The following is a 12,547-nucleotide window of genomic DNA, read 5'->3' as shown; positions in this document are numbered from 1 at the left end:
GATGTAATCCAGCCCCCATGAGTTATTGTCTAAAAAAGTTCAAGGCTGCCAAAAGATTTACTGTTTGTTCCAACACCTGATGATAGACCTCTGACCTCCCTTTCTTAGCGCAATTACTGAAAATGGTTTTCAATTGTAAATCTTTCCTCTGTCCCTTTGATATGTATTTGTATTTCCTACAACTCAAGTATGTCTTCCTCTAGGACCTAAAAGCCATTCCTTTGAAATGTAATTACCAGGAGGGATAAAACTATCTCCTAGTCTCTGTGGAAAGGTAGAATCCAACTTCAGATAATTCCAAGCTAACAGACACAGCTTGCCTAATCACATTAACACTGACTAATCCTTCATAATTTTTCACTTTCCTGACTCTACTTGAGCCTCCTGGTCACTACCCCCTGTACTCTCTTGTTCTCCTTTTAAAACGCCCAGTTGAAACCAAGCAGGACCCTTCAGATGCCTTCCAGGAGACAGACTCCTCCTCCCTCCTTCTCCCCTGCCTCGTTTGCAGAAAAGCTATAGTCTCCTATACCTACACCTTCCCCAAATCCAAAGAGCAAATTTAATCAGAGAAATGAGAAAATGCAGAAGCAAAGGAAAGTAGTCAAGCAATACAAAATAATAATAGTTTAGCCACAAAAAAAAGTCAAGGGACTTTAGTTCTTCCGCAAGGGCGATAGATGATATCCTGAGCCGTATCCTTGAGTTGTTCTGCAGATACTAAAATCCCCACCAGGTGGAGGAAGTCGACTGCATGCTGACCACCAGCACATAGAACCCAGACAGGTTGGGGCCAGAAAATTGATCACTGAGATTCCGGTAATACCACCCTGTTACCTCAGAAGAACGTCCATGAGCTGATCACACACCCTACAACCAGCGCCCTTAATGTTGCCTTTAAAAACTCTTCCCTAAAAACCATCAGGGAGCTCAGGTCTTTAGAGCATGGGCTGCGCATTCTCCTCGCTTGGCGCTGCAAACAAACGCTGTCATTTCCTTCATCGCAACCCGGTGTTAGCAGGTTGGCTTTGCTACTCAACAGACAAACGGACTCAGATTTGGCCCAGTTATTACAGTCACTTCTAAGCAAGTCAGAATGGAGCTCAGCTCTTACTCTCAATCGTTACTGAATAAAATCTGTTTTCTCTGCTTTAATTAATGTCTGGCTTTGTTTATCTCGGACAGTTTGACTATGAAGTACTACCTAAGTCAGAAGTCAAAGATCATCAGTAAATGAAGAATTAAAAGAACTAGTGTTACTAATGTAAAATACGATAGATTCTCACTAAAGCCTGATTCATCCCTACCTACTTAGGCTACCCAGGATTACACTTGAGGTCCAAATTCCCGGGGTAGATCTCTGTTCTGACAAGCCTTCCTAGCATTTCAAAGGAGTTCCTTTCAAAGCCTAGTGGCATCCATGAAATAAAAATGTTTTCTGATTTCACCTTTTAGATATTTTATAACTATTTTTATATTGTATTCTATGTAGTTACCTTAAGAATGACTTCATTTTTTAAAAAATGTGGTACATATACAATGGAATACGATTCAGCCATAAAAAGCAGGAAATCCTGCCATTTCCAACAATATGGATGAAACTTGAGGGCATTATGTTAAGTGAACTAAGACAGAGAGGGACAAATACAGTATCATTTCACTAATATGTAGAATCTAAAAAAGTTGAACTCAGAGAAGCAGTAGAATGGTGGTTTTCAAGGGTTGAGGGGTGGGGGAAATGGGGAGATGTTTGTCAAAGGGTACAAATTTTGAGTTATAAGATGAATAAGTGTGAGGATCTAATGTACAACACGGTAAATATAGCTAATGATATTGTATACTTGAAATTGCTAGGAGAGAAAACCTTACAGTTTCTCACCACATACACACACACAAAATGACAACTATGTGAGGTGACAGATATGTTAAATAACTTCATTGTGGTAATCATTTCACAATATATATGTATATGAAATACTCATATTGTACACCTTAAATGTATACAATTTTATTTTTAAATTACACCTCAATAAAGCTGGAGGAAAAAAGCCGAATGACTTTGTTTTGAGCTGTATAACAACGATCAGCGTGAATCTTCATGTTGAATCAATGACTGGAGATTTTTTTAAAGATTGGCACAAATTTGAAGCTTGATCTTTATGGTTCAGAAAGACCTTCATAGGTAAATGAAAACACAGGCAGTCTGTCCACGTGGGTCCCTCCACTGAGAAGCAGATACAAATATAGGATTAAATGTGCAAGAGACACATCAGGGAAAATGCCTGTGAAAGATAGACGGAGAGAGAGTGAGAGTAAGCCGGCAGAGGCTTCTGAATGCCACACGCTCTGACACCTGGGAAAGAAAAAGGGAAGGAAGGAGGACAGTGGAGGAGGAGTCTCAGACTGCAGGGCAAGCGAAGAAAATCTCCACCAGGCTGATGGGGAGTCCTTGAGCCACAATCCCCTGTTGAAGGACGGGTATCTCATAAGAACGGGCCTGCCTGCATTAGTTCCTCCAACATCTCATGGATTGATTGGAAGCAGCCAGGATGGGGGGCGGGGGCAGTATGGCCACAGCATCCACAGGGGCTGCAGGTGGAGGCTTTCCACCAACCGTGCTCCCCCAGTGGGTTCTCTTGAAGGAGACCTGACTGGAGCACATGTATGCCCGTCACACATTCCATTCATTTTGAAGAAAGTATATAAATAATGATATGCTGTTAAGATAACTTATTTTTTCATTTATGATATTTATTCTTACGCAGATTTGTTCAAAATTTGATGCAATAAGTGCAATCATTGCTTTCCATATTCCTGCTATGATCCTTTTTATGAGAAAAATAGATATCTAAAAATGCAAATAGAAAGGTAAAAAATGCAGTTTTTCCTTGAAATGGTTTGAGTTTGCATTAACTCATCTATTTAAAATGCCAGAAATATTTAACAGAGGTGAATATTATTGGATCCCAATTCAAGCAAGCAACAACATGCCTCTGAAGCATCAAATCTATAACTAACATGATTCTAATAACGCAGCTAAAGTGTCTCCCTATTTTTATTTTATTTTTAATTTTTAAAAATTTTTTTTAAAAATTTATTTATTGGCTGTATTGGGTCTTAGTTGCTGCACACGGGCTTTCTCTAGTTGCAGTGAGCAGGAGCCAGTCTGCTTTGTGGTACGTGGGCTTCTCATTGCTGTGGCCTCTCCTGTTGTGGAGCACAGGCTCTAGGCACTCAGGCTTCAGTAGCTGTGGCACGTGGACTCAGTAGTTGTGGCTCTTGGGCTCTAGAGCACAGGATCAGTAGTTGTGGTGCACCAGCTTAGTTGCTCCACGGCATGTGGGATCTTCCCGGAGCAGGGCTCGAACCCATGTCCCCCGCACTGGCAAGCGGATTCTTAACCACTGCACCACCAGGGAAGCCCCTCCCTATTTTTATTGTTATTCTTTATTCTGGCTTTATTTGACTGCTAGGTCAATAACGTATTATTCCTAAAATTGTTCTATTGTAGTGAGCATAAATCCTTTTCTCTTATTCAGGTAAGACACCTACTGGCTTTCACAGGAATTCCAAACAGAATGAGATTATACCTCATTACTTATGTCCCTGGTGGAAAACTATAATGCTACTACTGTTGGTTACTACATATCTACAATGTGTAGAGATGAGTTTCTCCCATTTCCAAAAAAAAAAATACATCAATGGAATTAAAAATATTAATCTATTATGTTTGTCTTTTCCTATACTCTAATATTTATTTCATTTTTAATTTGATATTTATTTACTTATTTTTCCTGGCATAATTATACATACAGTTCAATTAAAAAAGAAGTTTCAATGTCTGCATTTCTTTTCTGGCCTTTATAATTATTTATTTCATTTTGTGATTATTACTGAAAATAATTTTATTGTATAGAGGAAGAAATGTTAAAAAAACAACATACTTGCTCCAGGTGTCAATTACGCTAGACTCACCGTTAGAAGCTTGCGTGCTGTGTTATATCATTAGACTGGCAATGCCAGTTTTGCTCCCGCAGGCTCAAAATGGTAATTTCAGAAAAATTAATAAATAATTGGCTTTTGTTGGGACTAATTCAGAGACTTTTCACTTAGGTAGCACATTAGGAGTTTACTCTTGGTTACATTTAAACAAAGGTAAAAGAGAATATATAAAGGAGGAGACAAGATGGGAGGAAAAAAGAATAGTCTAGGAATAGTGGGCTCTATTTTCTTTCCCTTAAGTCATCTGATTTACTGGAAAGCATCCCTGAGGGCCTACCCAGGAGCCCACCCTGGGTCATGTTGACTGAGTCCTGAGGGAAAACAATTTCAGTTACCTGTACATTGTCTTTAATAACAGTTCTCTGATGTTAGTGCAGGCACTTGGAGAGATTGTTAAGATACTGTGTGCTGTGCTTCACCACCTGAATTTCTGATTTCTTAGGTTTGGGGTGGGGCTGGAAAGTTTGCACACCTAGCAGCTTCCCAGATGCTGCTGCTCCAGGAACCACGTTTGGAGAACCATTGCTCTGAAAAGCCATAAGAGCTTCATCTGTAGTGTGTAATGTCTGCCTTTGTTCTGTTGGCACCTCAGTTAAACCAGGATTGTACCCCTTTCCTCATCAGAAATTCTCAGTTCCACCCTTTCGTTCAATGTCAGCTCCTAAAGGAACCAAGTTATCCATAAGGGCTGCTTTTTGACACAGTATTTTTAGTTGGAGTTGCCTTGGGATAATGACTCTGTCGACTTAAAAAAAAGTTGCACAACATGAGAGTTGCGAGTTGAGTTTATTTGGGGCAAAACTGCAGCCCAGGAGACAGCATCCCAGAAAGCTCTGAGAGACTGTTCCAAAGAGGCACAGGGGAAGATTAGTATTTGTGTATTCTTGGTAAAGGAAGAGTACGTGCAATCAAACACATATCTTTGTAGGGGGTTTCAGCTAGTCATGAGGAGCAGACGTCACCATGTAGGGATTCAGTGCTTTTCTAGATACGAGGAGATGCAAGGGTTGGGCTCACAAAATCAGCTCCTGAAAACATCTATCTGAAGACCTGTTTTGCCCATCCTCCACAACGCAGAGTGCCTCACTCCTGGTCTCCACCCTGAATGCCCTCCAGGGGATGTGGAAGGTCAGCAGCAGTAGCAGCACGATGTGATTTAGTCCTTGTGCAGGCAGATGGCGAGTTCCAGTTTATAGTTGACAACTTCATAGCAACATTAAGTGCCTGTATGTCAGACAATGGAGAAAGACAAAAAGTACAAAGACAATCACAAATATAAGGAATATCTTGAACCTATTTTTACATCCAATTCTTTAGTCAGCCTAGGACTAGCCAATTTGGATCGTAGTCAGGGTTGAATTATGTATCACAGATTTTTGTTCAAGAACTTGCAGTCAGGTCAAAAACACTTGCACAAACCAGTGACATGCAGTGTCTCTCTTGGTAATTTATCATCTTAATAAAATGCAAGCTACTGATGGGTTTGTTTTAAATATTTGGAAAATCTAACTGACCACCGATGCATGTTGTGTTCTTTAAAAGCCACACTGAGATGGAATTTTGCCTGTAGGGCATTTATTAGAGGCCAATGAAACGGAGCATGACCCTGCAGGGTCTTCTTGAGTACAAAAGCCCCTCTGTGTCCTCTGCTTCTTATTTGTAGGAAACATGTAGCCTCCTAGGCCTTCCCCAAGTTCCAAAGAGCAGATTCAACCAGTTAATAATTAGAGAAGCCAGGAAATACAGAAACAGAAGAAAAGCAGTCAAGAAACAACAGTTCAGTCATAAGGCAGAGTCACAGGACTCCCAGCTCCTCCTGGAGGGATATAGATAATAATCTAAGGCATATCTTTGAATTGTTCTGCAGAGACTAAGACCCCCCTCCGTGGAGGATGGTGATTACAAGCTAACCACAAGCATGTAGACCCCAGACTGATTGAAAGCAGAAGACTCATGATTGAGATCCCCCTGGGACTTCCGTGGTGGCACAGTGGTTAAGAATCTGCCTGCCATTGCAGGGGACACGGGTTCGATCCCTGGTCTGGGAAGATCCCACAGGCTGCAGAGCAACTAACTCCGTGCACCACAACTACTGGGCCTGCGCTCCAGAGCCTACAAGCCACAACTACTGAAGCCTAGAGCCTGTGCTCTGCAATAAGAGAAGCCACCTCAATGAGAAGCCAGCACACCACAAAGAAGAGTAGCCCCCACTCTCCGCAACTAGAGAAAGCCCATGCCAGAGAAAGCCCACGCACAGCAATGAAGACCCAAAGTAACCAACAAATAAATTAATTTAAAAAAACAAAGTTTCCCAAAACATCACCCTGTTACTTCATCACCAATTAATCAGAAGAATGCCCACAAGCTGATCAGATACCCTGTGACCCTCACCCCTAGAAATCCTTTAAAAATTGTTACCGTTAAAAATCCTTTCCTTGAGTCTTTTGAACCCTAGCTTTTCAATTATCTCTGCTTGGTGTCCTGCAAAAAATGCTGCACTTTCTTTCACCACAACCCACTGCCAGTAGGTTGACTTTGCTGCATGTTAGATGAGTGGACCCAAGTTTGGTTCAGTGACACCAACACCTGGGAGGCTGAGGGGTGGTGTGGGGGAGTAAGATTAGGCAGAAGGTGCAATCCAACAGCCATGCAAGCCTGGCAAAGCCTCAGCCAAACCAAATCTACAGGGAGCCCTGGGGCATTTATGACCCACAAGAGTTGTCCCTCATTGGGCCAAAATGGCCAGGCCTTTATAGCCGTGCCCGATCAGTTAGATGTCAACCACCCTAGAAAGGTGGCTTCCTGGAGCCAAGAGAAACCTTGGCAGCTGAAACAGTAAGTCTTTCGTTTTTTGTTTTATTTTGTTTTGTCTTGTTATGTTTTGCTTTTGCCTGTGAAGGGTGGCAGAATATGCCACTCCAAAATATGCCATCTTGGCATACGGATTATTCTGAGTTAAAAGGACGTGAAAAATATCAGATCCTGTTCCCTTCTTTTCCATAAAAGCAGGAGATGAAATTCTCATGTGAATGATGTTCTCTCTGTAATAGAAGAAAAGTAACATTCTTATCATCAAGGACAAGAAGAAGAGACCCAGAGAATTCTACACAAATAAACCTTCTATAATAATTCTTATCTTCCTTTAGCCTCTGCACATAATTCAGTTACTTCTCCATAACTGTCTCTTTTTGTTTAGCCAACTATAAAAAAACATGTAGATTTTGCCTTTCTTTGAGTCTTCATTCCTTATGAGGGTTCCTGTGTAACATAAAATTTATGTACATTTGTATACAGTTAGTTGTCCCTCAGTATCGGAGGGGAATTTGTTCCAGAACCCCCCTCAGATTCCAAAATCCAGGGATGCTCAAGTCCCTTGTACAAGATGGTGCAGTGCAGTTGGCCCTCCATATCTGGGGCTTCTGTCTCCATTGATATGGAGGGCCATCTCTACTATTCTCTGGTTAATCAGTTTACATCAGTTTACTTTTCAGGCCCATGAAACAGTAAGTCTTGTTCACCAGAATCATGTCTAAATTACAAGTTGCAATGCAATGAGGTAATTGCAGGAAGAAATGCCCCAGAGAGTCTCACTAAGGAGACAAAAATGTACAGTTTAAGATATCAGTTGCAGTCTGAAGTTAGTTGGTCTGATTGTGGAGGACAAATGACCTGAATGGTGTTAAATGTTGATAAATCACATAATGGTTTCTATATGACTTTATGAGAAAATAATTAGATAATAGCTTCCCTTATTAGTCCCTTGTCTCTTTCTATTCTTGATGTCTCTTTGATTTCTTTAAGGCTGTGGAAGATAACAGTAACAGCAGCTGATTATTGGAGGCCTAGAGCACACTTGAGCATGTAGATGTGTTGCAGTTGATAATATTCCAGAGGGTTCCAGCATCAGTTAATCCAATAGTTGCAAAATTCAATCATTAGAAAGATTTGCAGTCATTTTGATTGTCTGAGAATGACATTTAGGGATTTTAAAGTCCATTGTCGGATCATGGATCTTGATCCAAAGGTTGTGGGAGAAAGATGTTTATACTGTACTGAGAACGGCAAAAACTCTTAGCACAAAAGACTCCATCCAAACGCCTGCACTAAGAGACTTGATCAAACTGTATGGCTTCTAGCACGTTAAGGTCATGTCCCTGGGATGACCCTGCTGCCCACCGAATTTCTGTCTTGAAAACCTGAAGACTGCCAAAAGAATTTGTTGTTTGTTCCAGCCAATACCTGATGATATGCCCCGGACCGCCCTTTCTTAGAGCATTTACTAAAAAGGGCTTACAATTATAAATCCTTCCTTTGTCCCTTTAGATGTATTTGTATCTCCTACAATCCAAGAGTGTTTTTCTCAAGGACCTGAAAACTTTCCTTTGAAACATCATCAGGAAGGAGAGGGTCTCTGTCTCCGTCTCTTTGGAAGGGTAAAAATATATATATATTTGGCTGCATCGGGTTTTAGTTGCGACATGCGGGATCTTTCATTGTGGCATGTGGGATCTTTCATTGCGGCGAATGGGCTTCTCCTTAGTTGTGGCACTGGGGCTCTAGGGCGCATGGGCTCAGTAGTTGTGGCATGAGGGTTTAGTTGCTCCACGGCATGTGGGATCTTAGTTCCCCGACTAGGGTTCCCGGACCAGGGATGGAACCTGTGTCCATTGCATTGGAAGGCAGATTCTTTACCACTGGACCACTAGGGGAGTCCCCAACTTTGTTTATCTTTGACAATACCCAATGCCATCTTCTTGATACATAAAGTGTTTGGCATGTAGACCTGAAACAAATAGAGTGCCAGGTATTTCTCCAGCAAAGATGGGTTTATTTGGGATCAGCAGAGAATTACAATTCGGGGTCTGCAGCCATGGCAAGCCACATGCAAGTTCCAACACGGCGAGGGAAGAACACTTTTATAGAGAGGAAATGGCAGTTGGGAGGGCAATAGTAAACAAAGCATCCATGACTTTTCATTTGCTGAGTCCTTGCCGGGAAAGAAGAGGAGTCTTTCTTCTTGTTGGGCTCTGCTATTGTCGAAGGGTGTGAGAGCTCCCCCTTCTGGTCTCCCAACTTTATTTGAGGTTTCTGCTTACTAATTTTTTTTTTAAAGATTTATTTTATTATTTATTTATTTTATTTTTGGCTCACTGGGTCTTCGTTGCTGCGCGTGGGCTTTCTCTAGTTGTGGAGTGGGGGCTACTCTTTGTTGTGGTGCACAGGTTTCTCATTGTGGTGGCTTCTCTTGTTGTGGAGCACAGGCTCTAGGTGCATGGGCTTCAGTAGCTGCAGTGCATGGGCTCAGCAGTTGTGGCACACGGCTTATAAAGCTTGGCATGACTCTGACTCTGATTGACTCCTCCTAGGTACATTCCAATCTTATCAAGTATTTTCAAAGTATTGTTTCCACAGTGTATGTCCAACAGGTACAAGATAAGTTTCCAAAAAGAGCATTACCAGATATACCCTTCCTTCATGTACCACCAGGAGATATAAGAAAAGACACCAACAGAAGTCAGCCTTAGAACATACATGTTTTTTATAGTTGGCTAAACAAAGAGGCAATTATGGAGAAGTAACTGAATTATGTGTGGAGTCTAAAGGAAGATAAGAATTATTATAGAAGGTTTATTTGTGTGGAATTCTCTGGGTCTCATCTTCTTATCCTTGATGATAAGAATGTTACTTTTCTTCTATTACAGAGAGAACATCATTCACATGAGAATTTCATCTCCTGCTTTTAAGAAAAAGAAGGGAACAGGATTTGATATTTTTCAAGTCCTTTTAACTCAAAATAACCCTTATGCCAAGATGGCATACGGGCTTTGTTGCTCCTCGGCATGTGGGGCCTTCCTGGCCCAGGGCTGAAACCCGTGTCCCTGCATGGCAAGCGGATTCTTAACCACTGCACCACCAGGGAAGCCCTGTTTACTAATTTGTTACAGGAGAAAGCTTTCTACTTCTGGAAGTCATCTGCTTATGGAGACCATTTAATAAGCCTCAGGATCAGATCTTCAGTGGACTAGATATCTGGGATTCTAAATGCACCAGGCTGGTGGTATGGAATGAAATATGTCCCCCCAAATGTTTACGTTGAAGCCCAAACCAACAGTACCTCAAATTATGACTATATTTGGAGGTAGAGTCTTTAAAGTAATGATTGAGTTAAAATGAGTTCATTATGGTGGGCCCTCATCTAAATGATGATGTCCTTACAAGAAAAAGTTTGGATACACAAAAGACACCAGGGATGATCATGTACAGAAGGACCATGAGAAGACACAGCAAGAAGGCCTCCATCTGGAAGCTAAGGAGAGAGACTTCAGAAAAAAAAATCCCACTGACACCTTGATCTTGTACTTCTAGCCTCCAGAACTGGAAATAATTTCTGTTGTTTAAGCCACCAAGTCTGTGGTATTTTGTTGCGGTTGCCCTAGCAAACTAATACAGCTGGGAAGCATATTCCCACAAGAGTATACGTTGGTGCTGGGAAACATAATTAGGATCTAAAATGTTCTTTTTTAGTATGATCTAGGGCTGACTTCTGTTGGTGTCTTTTCTTATATCTCCTGGTGGTACATCAAGGAAGGGTATGTCTGGTAATGTTCTTTTTGGAAACATATCTTGTACCTGTTGGACATACACTGTGGAAACAATACTTTGAAAATACTTGATAAGATTGGAATGTACCTAGGAGGAGTCAATCAGAGTCAGAGTCATGCCAAGCTTTATGAGCCTTTCTATAAGAATTTCATATGGTGGGACTTTATGGGGATTTTGAGGCAAAGACTGTATTATCATTATGCTGGGGTAAAATTTAAGCTAAAGGAAGATTATGCTTTCTAGAAACTTTAAACTCTTCTGATTTTATAATAGATTATCTCACCTTATCAGGTGATGACTCAGAATGATATGGATAATGACATTTCTGATTCATGAAAGTATCTTGTATAGTTCTTTAAGTATTTCACCTGTAAAATGAGGTTTCTTTTAAATTAACAGAATATATTAAAGGAATCCCCAGAATGGAAAAATAAAATCCATGCTTTTTTTGTTTGTTTTTTAAGCAAAATTTCGAGTCTGGCAGGGAAAGTTTCAATCCCACCAGAAAATTTACAAACTATTATTCAAACATATTCAAAGCTAAGCAATTTGGGTAACTGGAGGAAATCTATTTGTAAATTTTAAAAATAGTTCTTGAAGTGGAGATTTCAGAGTTGCTTTATTACTCAGGTTTTCCTGAGTTAATCATATGCTAATTATAGAGAAGACAAAATAAAATGAGATAAAATTCTTTTCACCAATAATTCAATATTGTTTGAACCAATTTGTCCCTGTCATTTTGGGTTATTCCTTGCAGTATTTGGTTGCCCGTTTCTTTGGTTTTCTTTAATCTAGAACATTTTCTCAGTCTTTGTGTTTCATGCCATTGACATTTAAAAAGAGTACAGGTCAGTTATTTTATAAAAATGTCCTTCAATTTGAGTTTGATGATTCCTTATGAGAAAATTCACTTTTAGCAAAAATATGGCCAAACTGATGTTGTCTTCTCAGAGCTTCATACCAAGGAGGCATCTGATGTTGATTTGCCTCTTTACTGGTGCTGTTAACTTTCATTATTCGATTCTGGTGGTGTTTGTAAAGTTATTTTTCCTCCTGTTATTCATAAATATCTTTTGCGGAAATACTTGGACACTACATAAATAGTCCATCACTCAAAACTTTACCCTTTAGTTTTAGTACCTGTTGCCTGTATCAATTATGATGATGATGATGGTTGACAAAAGGGATTTTCTAATTTTGTGATTCCTTCAACATTTATTAATTGGTATTCAACTGTAAGGAAGAGCTTTCTCTTACCCCATTTATTTATTCATCCACTCATTTGTATCAGTATGGACTCAAAGATTCTTATTTTATTCAATGGGAAAATTTATTACTGTTATTTATTTTAATATTTTGCCTCAGATTTGATCAGTATCAGTCCTTTCCACCTGACTCCTATGTCAGGTTGACCTGTTTACCTCATTCTTTGAGTCCATCTTTATTTTCCAGCACCAAATAAATGTTTCAGCCTCATCTTGTATTTTCTCTTGCTCCAGCTTTCGAAATCAGCCTTTTCTCTGAGTACTGGTTCCTTTCAGGGAAGAAAGAAACAAATTACTGTTAAAAAAACATCCTTTTAAAGCAATTCTATTGTTTGTATGGATCCAGTGTTTAGACTTTCGGTAAATGATCTCTGTTAGGGTTCCATTCCCCAAATGGCATTAGTCATAATTAGTAATTGCCTCTTATTCAAGAATAATGGTTAGGACTTCCCTGGTGGTGCAGTGGACCTACAGACTGTCACACAGAGTGAAGTGAGTCAGAAAGAGAAAAACAAATATTGTATATTAACACATATATGTGGACTATAGAAAAATGGTACAAATCAACAGGTTTGCAAGGCAGAAATAGAGACAGAGATGTAGAGGACAAACATATGGACACCAAGTGGGGAAAGCGGGGAGGGTTGGGGGAGGGAATGAATTGGGAGATTGGGATA

At 40.2% G+C, this 12,547-nt stretch overlaps 1 protein-coding gene across 2 annotated transcripts in view; it reads right to left on the bottom strand.

Annotated features, from left to right (window-relative positions):
* Positions 1-5,744: 5,744 nt before the first annotated feature.
* MRPS18C (mitochondrial ribosomal protein S18C) overlaps positions 5,745-12,547 on the bottom strand; it is a 32,106-nt gene continuing 25,303 nt past the window's right edge. The window contains exons 5-6 of one of the 2 annotated variants that reach the window (XR_009052872.1): positions 12,027-12,139; positions 5,745-7,043 (exon numbers count right to left, since the gene is read on the bottom strand). The gene's annotated coding sequence lies outside the window, so the exon portion shown is untranslated. Of the gene's footprint in view, positions 7,044-11,948; positions 12,140-12,547 lie in introns of those variants that run through there. The other variant, XM_057729873.1, reaches the window with a different exon arrangement.

The sequence above is a fragment of the Hippopotamus amphibius genome, chromosome 3 (genome assembly GCF_030028045.1).
Source record: "Hippopotamus amphibius kiboko isolate mHipAmp2 chromosome 3, mHipAmp2.hap2, whole genome shotgun sequence".
NCBI lineage: Eukaryota > Metazoa > Chordata > Mammalia > Artiodactyla > Hippopotamidae > Hippopotamus > Hippopotamus amphibius.
Note: the sequence above shows the minus strand (reverse complement) of the source record. Positions and strands in the feature narration are given on the sequence as shown.